Genomic DNA, 15084 nt, shown 5'->3' with positions numbered 1-15084 from the left:
ACCGCCGGCTGCCGCTGTCTGAGCCCAGCACCCTCACCTGCAGGAGCCTGCCTCTCCCCACGTGGCTGCCGGAGCGCCCGCCGGTGTCAGCGGAGCGGGGGCATCGCATCCCAGCGCACTGAGAGGACGAACCTGACTGGCAGCTAAGACGTTTTAGTGCGCATGAGCAGCTCCTCTATCCACTAAGCATTGGCAACAGCAAGATGCCCGTTGACTGGGGCAGGATCCATTCGGTTTGCTGGATTTCACCGGCTGTGATGTGAGTGCGCCACCTTCATCCTGCCTGCTGCCAGGAGCCGACTGCTCAAGGGATTCGGGACATCCTACGTCGGAGTGAGTACGCCGATTGCGCGCACCAGGCCGTCTGTCGCTGCTCACACGTACGTGAGCCACTTGCGCTCCCAGCCCCACCGATCCTCACGGGTGTAGTGCTTGGCGCACCAGAGTGTCCCGCCACCAAGCATGAGCGGCCCTGCGGCCCAAGGAGGAGGGGGAAGGACAAACGAACCGCGACCGAATCACACGACGGTCAACCCACTTCCGCCTTTCAGTGAAATGGCGGATCCAGCCACCGCGGCCCCCCGATGGCGAGCGTGGGTAGGCCAGCTCAACAACGATTTCACGGGGACCCGTGAAACTGACGGCACGGTGAAGCGCTCCCTGCTAATCTTCTATGGGGGACCAGAGATTTATGATCTATTCGAGACTCTCCCAAACACAGGCAACGCGGATGATTACAACGCTGCAGTTGCGGCTCTCAATCAACATTTCGACCCGCAACTCAACCCAGACTTTGAGAAATTCAAATTTCGACGCTCCTTACAATTAGAGGATGAGTCAGTCGACATGTTTCATGCGCGCCTGCGGAAACTCGCGGCCACATGCGGATTCGCCGACCAGAGAGGGGAGATTAGAAGCCAGATCATACTGGGCTGCAAATCAACACTGCTCAGGAAGCTCATACTGCGTCAGCCCGGCATCACGCAGGACCAGATCCTAGTACTAGCCAGGTCACATGAACTTTCTGACGTCAGGGCGGAAGAGATGGCCGCAGCTCTCCACAAACCACCTCCGGCGCAAAGCAACACACGGCCTCCTCAGGTCAAAGAGGAACGCGTTGACGTGATCCGAAGGCGACCAACGTCCGCACCAGTCAGGGCAAGTCCGCCACCTGGAGGACCCTGTGGGAATTGCGGAGAAGATCATCCTCCCACGGCCACGTGCGGAGCAAAGGGACGAGAGTGTTCCCGGTGCGGAAAATTGAATTACTACGCCAAGGTGTGCCGCAGTGGTCAACCACGGTTTGCCCAAAGAAGACCGAGAGGGTTCACACAAAGAGTCCGGCAACTGTCGATAGCTGACCCGGGCGACTCGAAAGTGGATGCAACGCACCAGAACCTCGACCTGGAAGATGAAGACGATGAGGTCTCCTTCGTTGGACAATCGGGAAGCCGGCGCAGGCCGCTGCCCATGTGCTCAGTTAGGATATTGGGTACCGATCTCCAGGCACTCATAGACACCGGGGCAACGGTGAACGTCATGGACTCCCAACAGTTCGAAGCACTGGCGCACCGACCCTCTCTGCTACCGACAAAAGCAAGAATATACGCATATGGAGGCGTCGACCCCCTTCCCTTAAGAGGTACCTTTGAGACGACGGTCATCAGCGGTCCTCTCACCACCACGGCCAGGTTCCATGTAACGGAAGGAAGGAAGGGCACCCTCCTGAGCTGCCACACAGCTGAGGACTTGGGGCTTGTGTTTTTCACGAACAAAGTACATGAAGCGCACGCCGAGGACATCATGCAGGAGTTTCCCGAACTTTTCACAGGGCTAGGAAAGTTGAAGGGAAAACAGTTTCGGCTCCACATTGACCCCACGGTCAGACCGGTAGCCCTGCGTCACCGAAGGGTACCGTACAACTTGAGGCCCCAGGTTGAAGCGGAGTTGGCAAAGCTCGAAGCGCAGGACGTCATCGAGAAGGTCACTGGTCCCACACCCTGGGTGTCTCCACTAGTGGTCGCGCCTCAGCCAAAGCAACCGGGAGCGATTCGACTGTGCGTCGATATGAGGCTACCCAACGCTGCTGTCAAGAGAGAACGCCATGTAACACCAACCATGGACGACATCGTAGCGGACCTTAACGGCGCTAAATGGTTTTCAAAATTGGACCTTAACGCTGGATACCACCAGCTGGAGCTAGAACCAAACAGCAGGTACATTACGACCTTCGCTACACATGTGGGCCTCAGAAGGTACAAGCGAAGGTACAAGCGACTCAGTTTTGGAGTATCTTCGGCGGAGGAGGTATTTCAGAACGCCATTAAGGAAACACTGTCAGGCCTGACAGGAGTAATCAATCTGAGCGATGATATCGTGGTATTCTCGTGTACACTCGAAGACCATCATGCCCAGTTGAGAGCAACACTCCAAGGGCTCAGAGACCATGGCCTAACACTACACAAGGAGAAGTGCGTGTTCTATCAAGAGTCTATCGACTTCTTCGGCTATACGTTCACGCGAGAAGGCCTCAAAGTAGATCCGAAGAAGGCGCTTGCCCTGCTGTCGGCAAGCATCCCCAAGTCACCCACCGAAGTGAGGAGCTTCCTCGGGATGGCAACGTACTGCGGTAGGTTCATCCCGAACCTAGCCACCCTGTCTGAACCCCTGCGCGTCCTAACACGCAGTGACCAGCCCTGGCTATGGACGGTGGAAGCCAACGCAGCGTTCGCGTAGATCAAGGCGGCATTGCAAGACAACACTGTCATGGCATACTTCCGCCCAGGAAGGCCGACTGAACTTGTTGTAGACGCAAGCCCGGTGGATCTTGGAGCAGTACTATAACAAGAACATGAAGGAGGGACATGGAAACCAGTTGCCTATGCCAGTCGTGCGCTCTCTGACACAGAGACGAGGTACGCACAAATAGAACGAGAAGCCTTGGCAATAAAGTGGGCATGCCAACATTTTCATCTATACTTGTTTGGGCAAGATTTTAACGTGATCACAGACCACAAACCCCTAGTCCCACTGTTTGGGGGCACCACACGGCTAGCACCGCCCCGCATTGAACGATGGGCAGTACAGCTGCAGCAATACAGGTTCACGGTACTTTTTCGCCCAGGGGCCCACAACCCTGCGAACTACTTGTCCCGTCACCCGGAGGACCTTCCCCGGCATGCGTCCCCACGTATGTCAGATACTCCGACGTGTATGTGCAGATGATAGTCCGAGATGCTTGCCCGGATGCGGTGACCCTGGAAGAAGTTGGCCAAGCCACGGACAATGACGAGACCTTGACCAAAGTCAAGAAGGCCCTGGCATCTCACGACTGGAAGAGATTCCTGGAAGGTAACAAGGCGCTGACGGAAGAAGAAAAGCACGCGCAGCAACAGCTGTGGCAAGTTCGTCATGAGCTATTGTATCTAGCTGCAGCTAATAAATTGAAGTTCCTATGCCAAACAGAGTGTTCCGTGTCTCTGTAATTTGGAAGGCGAACTCAGAAGATTTCAGGCGTACCCTGCGCCGTCAGGCGTAATGAGCCCGGTTCTTCAATTGGTGCCCTCTGTGAGGCCGCTTCAGAGGTCGTGGGTCCAGCCCGAGGATCGTGAGGAGCCCCGCAAGGAAATTCCGGAGGACGCGCACCACGTGATCGACCCCTGCATGTCGTAAGTGGACAGAAGGTTTTTTACCATGTGGCTTCTCCCTTCCAACGGCTGCAAAAACCTGCTGCCCTGACTGCGGCCACGCTTTGGCTCCCTTGGTAATTGGTATCGCGAGACATCAGACGGACCTCTGTTGGCGTACGGAAACATCTGGTTAAGTTAAGTATAGTGGTCACTCCTTTGTCTTTGTTTTGTCTTTGTTCGACTTTTGCAAAAGCCGAAACCGAGGGGTGAGTGCAGTTTTTGTACTATAAAGTGACTAATTAACCCCTTGAAGTTTGTAAAGAAACTATTGTGGTAGCGATGCCTGGTTTCAGTAAGTTTGGAAGATGGTTTTGTTGTAATCGCGATAGGGCTTCCCGACTGGAGGACTCTTGTCCAATTCCTCCGGCCGGAACTCCCACTTATGAAGTATATTCTAAACATGGTATTGGCCCCATAGCTTTTAATGAGGCGTGGGTTCGCTATACTAGAAAATATGGTGTTTTACGATGGCCACAGAACGGCAGTTTTGAGCTCAATATTTTAGATAATTTGGAGAACACTTTGTGAAAAGCCCGGCCGGCTATGTTTGACGCTTTTCGCCTATGGCGTAAGAAGGCCAAACAGAAAGAAATAAAACAAGCTAAAAGAGATAGGAGGGATATGTCTATTTTACAAGCTGCGCAACAGTTTAAAAATAATGAAACCGATCATGCGATTGAGGTCTCAGATAGGCAACATCGTATGGCGGTAGATAAATGTTATCCAGTGTTGCCAACTTCCCCTGCGGAGAAAAATGTGGACCCTGAGAAGGATCCTTTAATGTCCCATCTGTTGAGATTACCCCCGCCCTATGCGCAGGGAGCTAATGTACCTTTTGGATTACCGCCTGCCCCCGGAGCGAATGCACCTTTATTATTAGCACCTGCCCCGCCTGTTCCGCCTGTTGTCCCACCTGTCGCTCCTCAATCGGTTCCTGCACCCCCACCACAGCTTTCTCCGGTATTACCGAGCTCTCCCTTACCTTCGGCTCCCTTCGTAAATGCTACTCGCTCTGCCCCGCCTAATATTCTGTCTCCTGTCCTAATGACGAATTCTCCCTCCGCTCGGAGGCGAATGATCGATACCGTTTCTGGCCTTTTGTCCCCTCTCTTTGGGACATTTCAAATGACCCCTGTTCCTCCTCGTAGTCAGCTCCCAGGTCCGGAGGAACGGGAAGTGCTAGATCTTCAAGCCCGAAGGTGGATCACAAATGGACCCCAGTATAGTGTGCAAGATATTATGGTCACCTTTCAGCAGTGGGAGGCACCAACGCAGAGATATGTTTTTGATACTATGGGTAACATTTTAAGTCAAGAGTGGGAGGATATGGGATTGGGACGAGCCCCTCAGGGCCTGCTCGATGTACAGGCCAAGTTTGATAAAGGGCTGATTGTGGGCGCAGAGGTCGAGGACGCGGTAAGAACGCTTGTCACTTTTAGAATGATGCTTGCCTGCCGGTCCTTGACAAAACGCGATTCGTCCGTCAGGCGAAAATTAAAACACTATCCCATGAGAGAGGTTCCCCCAGTGTGGAGAGAGGAGGTTGCAGCTCAGGGTGCTAATCCTATTATACCTGCTCACTTTCAACGCGTGTGGGTACACGTTCCGTGGAAACGATCTGAGGTATTGGCCCTTAAACAGTCGTTACCGGACCCCCGTAAAAATCCTGCTGGGTACTACAAAGAGTTGTCCCAAACTGTCGATGCATGTATTATGAATTTGGCCGATATAGACATGCCATGGGTAATGTGGTCCCACAACCGTTATGGGCTAGGCTTCGGAAGGAGGACCATGTTGTGGTTCCGTGAATTCTGAACCCGTTCAATGAAGGTTGTCGTATCGTGATGATTTTGGTGTCAGCGAACCGCGAATGACAAGTGCGGTATGCATGAGTGTTTTCGTCATGCTACACCGATGATTTGACTGTGTATTGGACGATCTAGTCTGAACCCTTGGGTTTAATTTTGTGCATAACCGCCATTTTGTGGTTGCCCTCACATAGGCCAATGACTACTGGATGACTGGCCAAGCAAGCCTCTAGGGACGCATACACCTTAGCTTGAGTTTGTGTTGACTTCTGTTTGACCTGAGTCAACTGACCCTGTTGCCCGAGGCTAAACTTGTTGAGCCAGGTCCTTGTTAAGCAGCTGGTCAGATAGAGATCAAAGAGCAGGACATTATTGATTCTATGGCACACGCACACACCCCTCTATCTTGTCTCTCATCTGTTTCTGGTCCTTCCTTTTATGGCCTTATGGCCTAATTATTGATTTGGGTTAAGTTCTTTTATGACGGGCCCGTCCAGCCTGTTCGAGCAAGAATGCTGGATTTTTGCCTTGTCATTGGCGATGGGCTGGATAACTGAAAGTGGGTTTGTCGTTATATGATGCCTCTGTAAATGTCATCCTCTGATTGGTCAAATTTGTAAGTAATTGATGCTAGCCAGGAACGTGGTTTTTGGCATAAAAGACGATGCTCCACTCTTTTTGTTTGAGCAGTCTCCTGGGAACATACACCGTGTTGTACTTCTAGGATCTCTGTTACTGGCTGCAGCTAATAAATATGATCTTTGATGTCACCAGAAGAATCCCGTGTCTCTGTACTGTAAGACAGGTGAACCCGAAGACTTCGGGCGTCTCCCCTGCGCCGCTGGGTTTAAATCCCGGTTCTTCAGTTGGTGCCCAACTCTGGGGCAACTTCAGCAGTACTGGTCCAAGCCTGAAGATCGTGAGGAGCTTCGTGTGAAAAGTCTGGAGGGAGGCCTACCACTTCATCGACCCCTGTATGTCGTTGTGGTCCGAAAGTCTTTGCTGCGAAGTTCCCCGCATTCCGACGGCTACGAAGGACTGCTGCCCTGACTGTCGCCCTGTCTTGGAGCCCTTAGATGATTTGTAAAGCGAGACGATAGACGGGTCTTCTGGCGACGTCATCGATATTTCAGTTAAGTATGAGTGGAGCGTCTCCCAGTCCTTAGTTTGTTTTGGTATCCTTCGGGATCGCTTTGATTTGGTACCTGCAGGCCCCAAAGCCGAGGGACTCGTGTATTCACGAGGCTATCGATTTGATATTCCCTTGAAGTTTGAAGCTAGACTAGTGAGCGAAGATGCCTGGTCTTAGCAGACTTGGAAAGATATTTTGTTATGATTGTAAAAGGGATTCCCGATTGGAGGACTCGTGTCCGGTGCCTCCGATTGGAACCCCCGACCTATGAGCTCTATTTAAAACACGGCGTGGGCCCCATCACGTATAATGATGTATGGATTAGGTATACTAGGAAGGATGGTGTCCTAAAGTGGCCCCAATATGGTAGTTACGACACGGAAATTTTAGATAATTTAGAAGTCAGACTCTTCAAGAAGAAAGCCCGGCCGGCAATGTTTGACTCCTTCCGCCTTTGGCGAAAAGAAGCCAAACAAAAGGAAATTAAGTTAGCGAAACGAAATAAGCGTGCAGAAGGTATGTCGATGGTGCAGGCTGCTATACAGTTTAGGGATAATGAGGAAGAGCAAGAAAGCGAACAGATGTTTAGGCAACGTCAGTTAGCGGTAGACAAATGTTATCCAGCTTTGCCGCCTCAACAGCAAGAAGAAAAGAAAGATCTTGCGAAAGATCCTTTAATGTCGTATCTATTAAGTTCGCCACCCCCTTATGCTCAGAGTGCTGCCGCACCTCCGCCACTTGTAGTTGCGCAACCTCCGGTTGTTTTACCTCCAGTGGTTCCTCAACAGCCAGCTCTCCCTCTACCGACTACTACTGCTTCGGCGCAGCCTTCTCGAGGGCCGCCGTCTTTGCTACCTCCTTCATCTGCTACTCCTATACCTGTGTTGTCGGTTCCTTCTGTTACTGTTCCGACTTCGGTTCCTTCTCATTCCGCTTTGTCCCCTGTTCTTTTGTCACCTTCTCCTTCTGCTCGACGGAGAATGACTGATGCGGTTGCTAGTCTTTTTTCTCCTCTAATGGGTTCATTGGGTATGTCTCCTGTTGTAGAGCATAAGCAATTGTGTAGTCAATTGCCTGGTCCTGATGAACGGACAGTGCTGGATCACTTGGCGCGTAAATGGGTTACCTATCCTTCACACTATGATCTTGAGGGTGTTATGGATGTTTTCCATCAATGGGAAGCACCGAAACAGAGATACGTATTTGATATGATCTGTTCTTTCCTTCGTGAACAGTGGGAAGATAGTGAGGTAGGGCAGACTCCGCCTGAGTTGTTCCGTGTGCAGTCCGAGTTTGCGAAAGGAACTATAGTGGGTCTTGATGTTAAAAGAGCAGTCGCGACATTGTTGTCGTTTAGGAGTGAGTTTCCTTCTAAGTCATTATTTGAGCCTGATTCTTCAGTTAGGAGAAAGGCACGTCAATATCCGATGCGTGAGGTTCCTCCCGTTTGGAGACCTGGTGACGCGCAATCTAATCCACCTGTTCTGCCACATTTCCAGCGCGTTTGGGTACATGTTCCATGGAAGCGTGCCGAAGTCCTAGCTCTAAAGCAGGCTCTGCCTGATCCACGTAAAAATCCTGCGGGGTTTTATAAGGAGCTATCTCAAACTGCGGGTTCCTGTATTATGAATTTGGCTGATATAGATATGTTATTTGGGAATGTTGTTCCACAGCCTATATGGAGTAAGATTCGTCATACGGATCATGCGCAGGAATTAGGTGATAAATGGAATAATCTTAGAACTGCAGATGAAAGACAAATAGGTGGTGCTAAACCCGAGAATGTGATTGATGATCTCCCTGGTAGAATTATTGATTATATGAAGACTTTGATGCCTGCTATGCGTGTCAATTGGGACAAATTGTCTGCATGCAAGCAGAAGAGAGACGAAACTGTGTCCGACTTTTTCACTCGATTTGAAGAGACATTTGCAGACCACAGTGGTCAAGACATGAGTACAGAAGGTGGTCAAAGGTTGTTCGTTGACAAGTTTGTGCATAATTTGCTTCCCGAGTTGTGCAATAGGTTGAAGGATTCTGAAAGTGCTTGCACTGTTTCTTTGTCAGCGCAGATATTGGCTACTGCCCAGTACTATGAGAATAGAAATAAAGATGAGATAGAGAAAGCGGATAAAAAGACTAAAGAATTGAAGACTAAGGTTCTTTTGCAGCAAGCATACCCGCCCCGCAATACCCAGCGTGATTATCAGCAACACCAACAATATCAGAGAAACTCGCAAAGGTTCGAGTCTTCTCAACAGCGTTTCCCTGTAGGCCCCAATCAGTGTGCGTATTGCAAAGAAGAAGGTCACTTCAAGAATAGTTGCCCGATATTATTATAGCGCACGAATGGTGTTTCTGGTATGAGAGGTCGAGGTGTTCAACAAGCTCCGCAAGGTCGAGGACGTGGTATGTCTCAGGTTGCGCGTTCCTTGCCTCTGCAGAATTCAATGAATTGTTTTGATCAACAGAATGGTGCGTCTGGTAGGACGGCTCAGTATTATGCGGACGATTATTACGTTGAAGGTGAGAATATGGAAGGTAATGATTGCTAGGACAGCCACAGTCAAAGAGAGGGAGTTGTTTCAGTTCCAGTAGATCAGAGTGGACCTTATGTTGAAGTGATTGCATCAGGGGTATCTGAACCTTTTCTGTTGGATAATGGTGCTGCGAAGAGTTCTATCATGCTCACCAAACTCCCTGGCGCACCTTTGTCTGGCTTAACGAATGTTTCAGTAGGTTTTTCTGGCGCCCCGGTTAGTAATCCGATTTCTAGTCCTTTGTCTCTTTCTGTTGGACCTTGTGTCTTCGAAGCACCCCTCATTCTGACGACAGGTTGTGGTGAGAACTTGTTGGGCTTGAACTTGTTGAAGAGATTGCATGCTACGCTTTATTGTTCTCCTTCAGGAGTGCAGCTTACATTGGGAAAGAGAGTGATCTCTCCGATGTATTTGTCTAAAGACCGACTTCCAGCTGAATTGTCTTCTCTTCCTGATTCTCTTTGGGCTACTGGTCCTAATGATGTGGGTCTTTTGGAGATTCCGCCATATGTTGTGACATTGAAGGTGAATGCTAGATTGCCACGCATTCCACAGTATCGTATCTCAAGTGATGGTGAAAGAGCACTCTTGGCGATCATCTCTGATCTGATTGAGAAAGGTGTGATTGAGGAAACGAGAGGTAATGTGTGCAATAGTCCGGTTTTGCCTGTTCTAAAAAGAACCGATTCTTCTCAGCCTCCTGTATATAGGTTTGTGATCGATCTTCGCGAGGTGAATAAGATCGTTGTTCCACAATTCCCTGTTGTGCCTGATATCACTGCTTTACTGACTTTGATTCCGGCTACAGCCACGTGGTTTTCGGTGATTGATTTGAAGAATGCTTTCTTCAGCATCCCGATTGCCGCGGAGAGTAGAGATATTTTTGGCTTCTCTTTAGGAGGCCGAAGTTTCCGGTTTAAACACGCTCCTCAAGGCTATTGTGAGAGTCCATCGATCTATAGTCAAGCTTTGAAGACGCAACTTAATTTGTTGGTTTTACCTGATGGTGCCGCCCTTATTCAGTATGTTGACGATCTTTTAGTCGCCGCTGACAATGAAGAGACTTGTAGAGAGGCTACTCTGTCGTTGTTACCTCACTTGTTTGATTTCTATCATAAGGTTTCTCTTTCGAAGTTGCAGTATTGCCGACAAGAAGTTACCTACTTAGGTCACCTCTTATCGAAGGAGGGAAGAAGATTGACCCCAGAAAGAATTCAAGCGATTGCGAAAATGAGTGTGCCTACGACACAGAGAGAAGTGCGTGCATTTCTAGGTATGACATCGTACTGTAGACAGTGGATTGCTAATTTTTCGTTGCTTGCAAATCTTTGATAGCTCTTACTGTTAAGGATACTCCGAATCCTATTCCTTGGACTGACGAATGTCAGAAGAGTTTTTCAGAATTGCATGATGCCCTGTGTTCAGCTCCTGTGTTGGGTACCCCCGATTACAGTAAACATTTCACATTGTATGTCCACGAGAGAGAGGGATGTGCATTGTCAGTTTTGACTCAACAGTTTGGCGATAAGCAACGTCCATGTGCTTATTTCTCGTCGACTTTAGATCCGGTTGCTAGAGCGTTGCCGAGTTGCTTGAGAGCTACAGCGGCAGCGGCTGTTTCAATCCGACAGTCTGCTGGTTTGGTGATGGACAATGCACTGACTGTGATGGTTCCACACGCAGTGGATACCTTGTTGAACCGTTCCAAGACACAGCACTTAACTAGTGCTCGGTTGTCAGGTTACGAATTGACCTTGTTAGCAAGTCATGTACATATAAAAAGATGCAACACGTTGAATCCAGCCACGTTGTTGCCGATCTCAACTGAGACAGATGATACCGAGCAGCATGATTGTTTTCTTAGGACTGAGAAAGAAACGAAAGGGAGGATAGACCTTAGGGACACTCCTCTTGCAGAATGTGATGGTACTCTATGGGTTGATGGTTCGTGCTTCAAGCTTCCGAACGGTGATACGACTGCGGCATATGCGGTTACGACTTTGCATACGATTGTTGAAGCTGCTCGTATCCCACATAATTCAGCACAAGCGGCAGAGTTGATTGCATTGACAAGAGCGTGTGTGTTGTCGAAAGGGAAAAGAGTGACTGTGTACACTGACAGCCAGTATGCGTTCAGTGTTGCTTTTAGCTTTGGACGATTGTGGAGAGAACGTGGGTTTCTGACTTTGCATGGGACCAAGATCCAACATGGTCAATTGGTGAATGAACTTCTTGAATCTCTTACTTTGCCGTTGCAAGTTGCGATCGTGAAATGCAGTGCGCATAAGAAAGTCACGGATGATGTTGGTCGTGGTAACGTGTTTGCAGAGGAAGTCGCGGGTCCGGCAAGATGGGTTCCAGATAGAAGTATGTGTGAAGATATGATTGAGAGTGTGAAATCCATCCAAGCTGAAGCTACAGAGAAAGAGTTGAATGAATGGAGAGAAAGCAAGGGTAAATTGGACTCGAATGGTTGTTGGGTTGAGTTGTCAGAGCATCAGCGATGGTTGTTGCCTGATGCGTATGTACTTCCAGTGGTTACGATGGCACATGGGATGGCTCATATCAGTGTGAAAGGGATTTGTAAGTTGTTGGCCCCAGTATGGCAAAATGCTGGAATTCCTAAGTGTGCAGAGAATTTGGTCAAGAACTGTATGGTTTGTTTGATGTACAATCCTGGTAAGGGAACTCCAACTCCAGCTGGTCATTTTGCTCCTCCCACGTATCCGTTTGAGGCTTTGCAGCTAGATTTCATCCACATGGAGAGGTGCAACAACCTGAAGTATGTCTTAGTGGTTGTTTGCTCTTTTTCTAGATGGGTGGAAGCCTACCCTTTGAAGGACAATACTGCCTTGTCCACAGCTAAAGCCCTTATTAAGGAATTTTTCCCTAGGTATGGTTTGCGGAGAATGGTCTGGAGTGACAATGGGAGTGAATTTTTGGGTCAAGTGATGAAGAGAGTGTGTGATGGGTTAGGTATCCGGCAGAAGTTCCACGCTGCCAATCATCCCCAGTCAGCTGGTCTAGTTGAGTGCTACAATGGCACGTTAAAATTGAAATTTGCCAAAATTCAAGCGAGCTCTGGTCTACAATGGCCTGATGCTTTGCCGTTAGCCCTTCTGTCCACAAGAATGACTGTACATTCGCGAATGGATCTGAGTACTTATGAGGTTGTGTTTGGTCGCCCGGCAAATATTTGGGGAGTGCCGCAGCCGACAAAATTTAGTTAGATAGAACACCCTGTATTGCTTGACTACCTGTACGAATTGATGGCTAAATTGCGTGTTCTGCATCAACAGGTTCATGATACTTTGCCACAGGTTTCTGAAGATCCAGGGCACGCCATTGAACCTGGCGCGTGGTTGCTCGTGAAGAATTTTCAGCGAACCAAGAACGAGCAGCCCCGCTGGACAGGACCTTACCTGGTGTTGTTATCTGCCCGTTCCGCGGTACGAGTGCACGGTAAAAAGAACTGGATTCACGATGTACATTGTAAGAGGGTCCCTTTGCCTCTGCCGTACGACCGGTGGGTCCAAAAAGGACTTCCTGACTCTGAGACTGAGACCGTGCCTCGTTTTCTGCCTTTCAGCGATGCCCGTTTGATTGGAACAAACATTGAGCCAGAGAGCGATGATCTTCTTCAAGAAGCTGTACCTCCATCGAACCGTTTGAACACTTTTGAACCTGAGTTACTTTTCCGAGAACAGACATTGCCTGGCAAAGAGCGTTATAAGTTGCGACCGAGAGTCGCGGGACAAATAACAAATTAAGTTCCTTCTTTGCTATTTTTTTAAGGTTTGCTCCCCTCCGAGAAACTATTTTTGATTTTTGTTTTTCGAACCACCATCCGGGTTCAGCTGTAGGGTCGTGGTGCCAAGTCCTTGGAGTGCAAGCCGAAGACATTAGGTCGACGGTTCTGGTTGGTCTAAGGGCGTTCCCTGGACCGACAGGCGCATTCCTTAGCACAGAGCACCCATCCGCCGCGAGCAGCACGATTAGAGGATGGAGTTTTTCGGGATGGAGAGACCTACTAAAAGAATGAGCTTCAAGAGCGAAATGTGTATAATAATGAGTAGAAAACGTTTTTTAATATTATGTCTGTTTATACTGTTTAGTTTAATGATGTTTTTAATTGGATATGTGACATTCTCTATTCAAGTAACATTCATGCCCACTACACAACCCATGCCTCCTCCTACTGTTTCTTCGCATTCTTTTCACCCTCTGCCCGAACATGAGTCCATTAGGAGAATGGAATTCGCTAATAATTCCTTTGTTCAGCTTCTGCACCAACACCAGCTAGTAGTGAACACAACTAATTGTTGGGTGTGTGGCCTTATGCCCCATACTACCGATAAAGGTATTCCTTACCTGGTCCTGCCATTTAGCTACAATGGTTCTGTGTGGGCATACAGAACAATGTTCATTTATGCCCGTGAAGTTAACCCCCTACGTTCTGTGAAGGATAGTCCGAAGAATAGTGCTCTGGTCAAGGGAATGGTCGACATGATTAGAGGAATAGGTTCTTATGAGGCTATCCCGAGAGATGCGACGCTAGCGTATATTGTATGGAACGTCACTGGATATGGAGTTAGTCTGAGTGGGAACCAGCGAGCGAAGAGATCCTCTCCGATTTGGATAGTACCCCATCAGGGTCATTACTGTCTGCAAGGTAATGGCAAGAATCCTAGAGCTCAGCTAGGGAAGAGTGTTTGCACTGAGACATATGTTTTTGCATCCCAGACTTCCCCACCGTTTCTAGCAGCTAAGGGTACCTACTTCATTTGCCATGACAGAGCATGTACATGGTTGCCCCCTTATTTCTCGGGCACATGTTTTGTCTCGTTCTTGTTGCCTCCTACATTTACAGCTGCGGCAGATTACCACAAGATGAGAGTCGTTAGAGGTGTCTTCAGTAAGGAAGATACCGCAGGACAAGAATTGGGAGATTTCTTGAAGGGTTTTCTGCCGTTTTGGGGACCTATGGTTAACAGCAGGAACATACGGCAATTGACGAGAGTGGTTGAGTCCACCATAGTCGAAACTGCCGGCGCCCTTAGTAACTTGACTGCTGAGCTCCAGTCGGATCACCTCATGACTCTTCAGAACAGAGTTGCGTTAGATGTCATACTTGCAGATAGAGGAGGGGTCTGTAAATTGATCCAGTCGAGCTGTTGTGTTTTCATTCCAGACAACGCTCCGACAGTTTTCCAAGCCATCTCCAAGCTACATAAGATCTCCGAGTCCGTACATGTGGATGAAGGAGATTGGTCGTTAATGGAATGGTTCTGGGGATTGTTATCCACCTGGGGATGGAAGATTCTGATGGTCATTGGGATGGTATTAGCTACCCTCTTCCTGTTCTGTCTTTGTGTACAGTGTGCTCCTGCTATATGTGGCCTCTTTGCTACCTCGTGTTTGAGGAGACCTGTCCAGAGAGAGTTACTAAGTACCAGGATGATGCTACAGCAACATCTCAATGATCTGATGAACATAGACCTGGATTCAGATTGACGTGAGTTTAGGTTATTGCCTATGTAAGGGCAAAAGGAGGGTCTGTGGTTCCGTGAATTCTGAACCCGTTCAATGAAGGTTGTCGTATTGTGATGATTTTGGTGTCAGCGAACCGCGAATGACAAGTGCGGTATGCATGAGTGTTTTCGTCATGCTACACCGATGATTTGACTGTGTATTGGACGATCTAGTCTGAACCCTTGGGTTTCATTTTGTGCATAACCGCCATTTTGTGGTTGCCCTCACATAGGCCAATGACTACTGGATGACTGGCCAAGCAAGCCTCTAGGGACGCATACACCTTAGCTTGAGTTCGTGTTGACTTCTGTTTGACCTGAGTCAACTGACCCTGTTGCCCGAGGCTAAACTTGTTGAGCCAGGTCCTTGTTAAGCAGCTGGTC

The sequence above is a fragment of the Triturus cristatus genome, chromosome 2_2 (assembly GCF_964204655.1).
Source record: "Triturus cristatus chromosome 2_2, aTriCri1.1, whole genome shotgun sequence".
NCBI lineage: Eukaryota > Metazoa > Chordata > Amphibia > Caudata > Salamandridae > Triturus > Triturus cristatus.
Note: the sequence above shows the minus strand (reverse complement) of the source record.